Here is a 7,839-nt window from a genome sequence, read left to right as displayed (position 1 = left end):
ATAACGTCCTGCCCACACTACGCGGCTACAATACGAGACCCCTCTAGGACATCCGCAATGTAGCGCTCGGGCGTACGGTGCTCCTTGCCCTTCGGCGGCCCCTTGGTCAGCTCGATGGCATCCATCTTCGCCCACCACAATTTGCAACGAGCAAAGGCCATCCGGGCACCTTCACTACAGACTGACCGCTTTACGACCTCAAGCCGCAGGCAGGCACTAACAAGCCGCTTCACAAGCCCGAAGTAGCTGCTGGGCACCGGCGCAGAAGGCCATAGCCGGACTATCAGGTCCCTCATGGCCAGCTCGGCCGCCTTGTGCAGCTCGACCAACTTTTTTAGCTGGTCGCTGAAGGATACCGGATGTTCTGTCCCAAGATATTGAGACCAGAACAACTTCTCCGTCGAACTCCCTTCCTCGGCTCGATAGAATTCAGCAGCATCGGATACGCCGCGTGAACACCCCTGTAGAGCACCGAATTCGGGTAAGTAAAAGGAGCGTCTCTTTCACAGACTTGCCTTGCATAATGAAAGCCTTACCCGCCGCAATCTTCTTAGCCGCCTGGAGTTCCTGAAGGGCGCTCTAGGCCTTGGCTCGAGCCTCTTGCCTCTTGTGCACTCTGGCAGGCCTTCGCAAGTTTAGACGCCTAGTCTTCGAATCACGCTTCAGGGACTCATACTTCTTGACGGCATCCTGAAGCTCTTGCTGAACCTCGCTGACCCGGGCCTCGTGCTTTTAGCGTACAGCGTGTTCCCTGCCGGCTTTGCCCTCGGCCTCGGCTAATTCCTTCTTGAGGGCCGCCACCTCGGTCGTGGCCCCTAGCATAGTCCACGACACTATAGTCAGCATGAAGTATTCATCCTTCCTAACATACACGCACAGGTTACTGCATACCTTAGCTGTCCTCCAGCTGCTTCTTCATAAGGCTGAGCTCTTTCTCGGCCCGCTCCAGGCTCCGCTTCAATTTGGAGACTTCTGTAGTATGAGCGGCAACAGCCAGCAACGATGCCTGCTTATTTTTATAGACATCATATATTAGACTCCTGCGAAAATTGTTTTGATCCTCTCTTCGGCTTTTCTTTCCGAACACCAAACAGAGCATCAGGGGCTACTGTCTACGCTGTGATATTCTTTCTACAATTATTATTACCTCAAAGCCTGTTAAAAGGCTAGTGCAAGCTTCGGTCAGCCCGTTTTTGGCAGACTGAACCTTTTTGATCACCGTACCCATGAGGACACGGTGTTCATCTACAATAGAAGCACCTCGCAGTGCTTCCAGCAGATCATCTGGCGCCTCTGGTTGGACAGAGGTCACCGCGGAACAGGCACACCCCCTCCTTTCAGGGAAGGCTGTTCGCCGGACTTCGAAACTGCACAGGTCTCTGGAACGATATCCGGCTGGGGGCAGAATGGAACTTGGCCCCCACCATCAGTCCCCATGGGGGCTTCTTCCCCCATGTGTCCGGCGGCCGTGGAGTCATCCTTGGACGCTACCCTGATGATTTCCGGAGCCTCCTCTTGGTCGGGAAAGGCCCTTTGGGACACCACCTCATCGTTGCCTTTGGGCGAGGTAGAGCGAGCAGGTGGTGGCGACATGCTAGCCATCTCCTTTGAGTCCAGCTAGCCCTCTGTCGAGGGTTGCGGAGAATTGTCGCGGGCCGGACTACAATAGCATAAATTAAACATATTAATATGGCAAAGGAGAAGGGCCATACATTTGTATGAGCATAAGGTCTTTGGTACTTATGAAGCGGCCCGAGGCTTGGTCCAGGGCATTCGTTTCGGACTGCTATCGACATCCCACGCGGAGTTCTCCGCAAGGGAGCCTTTCCCCCTCTTGGGTGCCTTCACCTCTAGGTTCGTGGAGGCCACCCTTTTCTTCCTTCCCCCCTCAGGGGGGAGTTGTTTTCTTCCTCCTCGTTGTCGTCGTCTTCAGCAACCAGAGGGTCAGTTTCGTCTTCGGACAACAAGTCCGAAGTATCCTTTCGACGAAGGCCACTCCTGGTCCCCTTGGCTTCCTTCTTGGTCTTCTTCTCTGGCACTTCATAAGGCGCCGGGAACAACATCTTTGTCGGGAGTGGGGTCTCTTTGTCTTCGGGTAGCGGGGCTGCACAGTTAATCCAACTTGCTATGTCGGTCCAGGCCTAAGAAAAGATTGACAGGAGAGCTTAGACTTCTTTCTCACAATACGCTAGTAAATATTATGCCTTGAGAGCATGAAAGAGCTTACCGAATTGGCTTGGTGCTTTGAGCTAAGCCCACGACCTCGGTTATAGGTGGTGGCGTCTCGCCTACCTTGAAGAGCACTTTCCACATATCCTCGTGCGTTGTACCTAAGAGCTCTAGTAGCATCTGGTGCTTGGCCGGATCGAATTCCCGTAAATAGCAGGTCCAGCATTGGCATGGGAGGATCCGGTGGATGAGCATGACCTGGATCACATTGACAAGCTTGATCTTGTTAGATATCATGTTCTGGACACACGTCTGGAGCCCTGTCAGCTCGTCCGGAGTACCCCAGGATAGGCCCTTCTCTTGCCAGGAGGTGAGCCGCATCGGAGCTCCGGATTGGAATTCGGGGGCCGCCGTCTAGTTGGCGTCGCATGGCTTGGTGATGTAGAACCACCCTGATTACCACCCCTTCACCGTTTCCACGAAAGAACCTTCGATCTAGGTGACGTTGGGCATCCTACCGAACATAGCTCCTCCGCACTCTGCCTGTTGACTGCTCACCACCTTCGGCTTCACGTTGAAAGTCTTCAGCCATAGGCCGAAATGAGGTGGGATGCGGAGAAAGGCCTCGCACATGACTATAAATGCTGAGATGTTGAGAATAAAGTTGGGGGCTAGATCATGGAAATCTAGCCCATAATAAAACATTACTCCGCGGACAAACGGGTGGAGAGGGAATCCAAGCCCGCGGACAAAATGTGTGAGGAACACCACTCTCTCATGAGGCTCGGGGGTGGGGACGATCTGTCCCTTGGCCGGAAGTCGGTAAACGATTTCCTTGGCCAGGGGGTGGGGACGATCTGTCCCTCAGCCGGAAGTCGGTAAACGATTTCCTTGGACAGGTATCCGGCCTCTCGGAGCTCCTCTATATTTTTCCTCTTAACGGAGGAGGCCATCAATTTGCCGCCAGCTCCAGATTTGGACATGATTGGGTGTTTGTTTGAATGGGAGCGAATGAGGACTTGGGCGTTAGAGCTCAAGAACGGAGAGGGGGGAAGAAAGCGTGGGAGAAGAAAGGGGAATCTTATCTCCTTATAAGGACGGTGAATATCGAACGCCCCCCCCCATTCGCCTTAAAATTCGCCTGCTCCCAAGGGCTATGTAAACGGAGCGATTGGGTTACCCACGCCCGTATTGATGAGAATCCCGTAATAAGGGGACACGATCTCTGCTTTGACAAGACGTGCCAATGACAATCACGTCTCAAAACGTGGGGCGAAAAACGGTTCAAAATTATGACCGGACAGGAGTGACGTCGCATTATTAAAGTTGTCAGCAAATTGGACTTGTGTGTTATTATATTCTCTCTGCGGTTGTGTGCGGTGTGTGTTACAGGTTCGGACACGATCAATTCATCTGGATACTATTCGGGAGTTCAGAAGGAGGAATCCGCCTTGCAATGCCGAAGACAGTACTACGTGCCGGATACCTTGTCATTGAAGCCAGGTTCAGGGGCTACTGAGGGAGTCCTGGACTAAGGGGTCCTCGGGCGTCCGGCCTGTTATCTATGGGCCGGACTGATGGGCTGTGAAGATACGAAGACCGAAGAATACACCCGTGTCCGGACGGGACTCTCCTTGGCGTGGAAGGCAAGCTTGGCGACGGAATATGTAAATTCCCTTCTTTGTAACCGACCTTGTGTAACCCTAGATCCTCCGGGTGTCTATATAAACCGGAGGACTTAGTCCGGATAGGATAATAAATACCTTAGTCATACATGCTAGACTTCTAGGATTTAGCCATTATGATCTCGTGGTAGATCAACTCTTGTAATACTCGTATTCATCAATATCAATCAAGTAGGACGTAGGGTATTACCTCCATCACGAGGGCCCGAACCTGGGTAAAACTTCGTGTCCCCTGTCTCCTGTTACCATCAACCTTTGACGCACGGTTCAGGACCCCCTACCCGAGATCCGCCGGTTTTGACACCGACACATACCCTCATCCCCGAGGGTGAACTACTCCCTCCTTGTCATGGAGAGCGCCGGGATGATGAAGATGGCCACCGGAGAGGGATTCCCCCCTCCGGCAGGGTGCCGGAACGGCTCTAGATTAGTTTTCGGTGGCTACAGAGGCTTCTGGCGGCGGTACTCCCGATCTATTCGGTTCCCCGATGTTTTTAGGGTATATGGACATATATAGGCGAAAAAAGTCGGTCAGGGGAGCCACGAGGGGCCCATGAGGATGGTGGGATCGCCCAGGGGGTAGGGCGCGCATCCCTGCCCCGTGGCTTCCTCGAAGCTTCCCTGACGTCTACTCCAAGTCTCCTGGATTGCGTCCGTTCCAAAAATAACTCTCCTGAAGGTTTCATTCCGTTTGGACTCCGTTTGATATTCCTTTTCTTCGAAACACTAAAATAGGCAAGAAAACAACAATTTGGGCTGGGCCTCTAGTTAATAGGTTAGTCCCAAAAATAATATAAAAGTGTATAATAAAGCCCATAAACATCCAAAACAGATAACATAATAGCATGGAACAATCTAAAAATATATATACGTTGGAGACGTATCAAGCATCCCCAAGCTTAATTCATGCTCGTCCTCGAGTAGGTAAATGATAAAAACAGAATTTTTTATGTGGAATGCTTTCTAGAATATTCTACAATGTATTTTTCTCTATTGTGGCATGAATGTTCAAATCCGAAAGATTCAAGATAAAAGTTTATTGTTGACATAAAAATAGAAATACTCCAAGTATGCCAATCAAGCAATTGTGTCTTATCAAAATACCATAGCCAAAGAAAACTTATCCCCACAAAGTCATATAATTTGGCCATGCTTCATTTTCATCACACAAAATGCTCTCATCATGCACAACCCCAATGACAAGCCAAGAAATTGTTTCATACTTAGCCTTTTCAAACTCTTTCAACTTTTACGCAATATATGAGCGCGAGCCATGGACATAGCACTATGGGTGGAATAGAATATGATGATTGAGGTTGTGTGAGAAGACAAAAAGGGAGAAAGTCTCACATTGACACGGCTAATCAATGGACTATGGAGATGCCCACCGATTGATGTCAATGCAAGGAGTAGGGATTGCCATGCAACGGATGCACTAGAGCTATAAATATATGACAACTCATCAAAGAAACTAAGTGGGTGTGCATCCAACTCGCTTGCTCACGAAGACCTAGGGCATTAGAGGAAGCCCATCATTGGAATATACATGCCAATTTCTATAATGAAAAATTCCCACTAGTATATTAAAGTGACAAAATAAGAGACTCTCTATCATGAAGATCATGGTGCTACTTTGAAGCACAAGTGTGAAAAAGGATAGTAACATTGTCCCTTTTCTCTTTTTCTCTCATTCTCCTTTTTTATTTGGGCATTCTTTCTTTTTTTTCTTTTTTGGGCCTCTTTTCTTTTTTTTTTCTTTTTTTTCGTCCGGAGTCTCATCCCGACTTGTGGGGGAATTATAGTCTCCATCTTCCTTTCCTCACATGGGACAATGCTCTAATGATGATCATCACACTTTTATTTTCTTACAACTCAAGAATTACAACTCGATACTTAGAACAAAATATGACTCTATGTGAATGCCTCCGGCAGTATACCGGGATTACGTTGAATCAAGAGTGACATGTATGAAAAATTAAGCATGGTGGCCTTGCCACAAATACGATGTCAACTACATGATCATGCAAAGCAATATGACAATGATGATGCGTGTCATAATAAATGGAATGGTGGAAAATTGCATGGCAATATATCTCGAAATGGCTATGGAAATTCAATAAGAGGTAGGTATGATGGCTGTTTTGAGGAAGATATAAAGAGGCTTATGCGTGATAGAGTGTATCATATCACGGGGTTTGGATGCACCGGCGAAGTTTGCACCAACTCTCAAGGTGAGAAAGGGTAATGCACGGTACCAAAGAGGCTAGCAATGATGGAAGGGTGAGAGTGCGTATAATCCATGGACTCAACATTAGTCATAAAGAAATCACATACTTATTGCAAAAATCTACAAGTCATCAAAACCGAGCACTACATGCATGCTCCTAGTGGGATAGATTTGTAGGAAAAGACCATCGCTCGTCCCCAACCGCCATCCATAAGGAAAGCAATCAAAGAACACCCCATGCTTCAAATTTGTCACATAACGTTTACCATATGTGCATGTTACGGGACTTGCCAACTTCAACACAAGTATTCATCAATTTCACAATTACTCAACTAGCACACCTCTAATATTACCACCTTTATATCTCAAAAAAATCTATCAAGCATCCAACTTCTCTTAGCATTTAAAATTTATAACAAAAGTCAATTACCATGCTGTTCTAAAGGACTCTCAAAATGATATAAGTGAAGCATGAGAGATCAATTATTTCTATGAAATAGAACCACCGCCGTGCTCTAAAAGATATAAGCGAAGCACTAGAGCAAAAATTATCCAACTCAAAAGATATAAGTGAAGCACATAGAGTGTTCTAATAAATTCCAATTCATGTGTGTCTCTCCCAAAAGGTGTGTAGAGCAAGGATGATTGTGGTAAACTAAAAAGCAAAGAATCAAATCATACAAGACGCTCCAAGCAAAACACATATCATGTGGCGAATACAAATATAGCTCCAAGTAAAGTTACCGATGGACGAAGATGAAAGAGGGGATGCCTTCCGGGGCATCCCCAAGCTTAGGCTTTTGGTTGTCCTTGGATTTTACCTTGGGGTGCCTTGGGAATCCCCAAGCTTAGGCTCTTGCCACTCCTTGTTCCATAATCCATCAACTCTTTACCCAAAACATGAAAACTTCACAACACAAAACTTAAAAGAAAATATTCGTGAGCTCCATTAGTAAAAGAAAACAAACCACCACTTCAAGGTACTGTAATTAACTCATTATTTATTTATATTGGTGTTAAACCTACTGTATTACAACTTTTCTATGGTTCATAAACTCCGTAGATTCATCAAAATAAGCAAACAACACCCGAAAAACAGAATCTGTCAAAAACAGAACAGTCTGTAGTAATCAGTAGGTTTTGAATACTTCTGGAACCCCAAAAATTCTAAAATAAATTGATGTACGTGAGGAATTTCTCTATTAATCATCTTCAAAAATAATTAACTAAATATCACTCTCCATTAAAAAATGGCAGCAATTCTCGTGAGCGCTAAAGTTTCTGTTTTTTTACAGCAAGATCAAAAAGACTCTCCCCAAGTCTTCCCAAAGGTTCTACTTGGCACAAACACTAACTAAAACATAAAACAACATCTAACCAGAGGTTAGGTAGATTATTTATTACTAAACAGGAATAAAAATCAAGGAACAAAAATAAAATTGGGTTGCCTCCCAACAAGCGCTAACATTTAACGCCCCTAGCTAGGCATGATGATTTCAATGATGCTCACATAAAAGATACGAATTGAAACATAAAGAGAGCATCATGAATAATATGACTGGCACATTTAAGTCTAACTCACTTCCTATGCATAGGGATTTTGTGAGCAAACAACTTATGGGAACAATAATCAACTAGCATAGGAAGGCAAAACAAGCATAACTTTAAAACTTTAAGTACATAAGAGGAAACTTGATATTATTGCAATTCCTAAAAGCATATATTCCTCCCTCATAATAATTTTCAGTAGCATCATGA

This window comes from Triticum urartu, chromosome 4, assembly GCF_003073215.2.
Source record: "Triticum urartu cultivar G1812 chromosome 4, Tu2.1, whole genome shotgun sequence".
In the NCBI taxonomy this organism is placed as follows: Eukaryota; Viridiplantae; Streptophyta; class Magnoliopsida; order Poales; family Poaceae; genus Triticum; species Triticum urartu.
Note: the sequence above shows the minus strand (reverse complement) of the source record.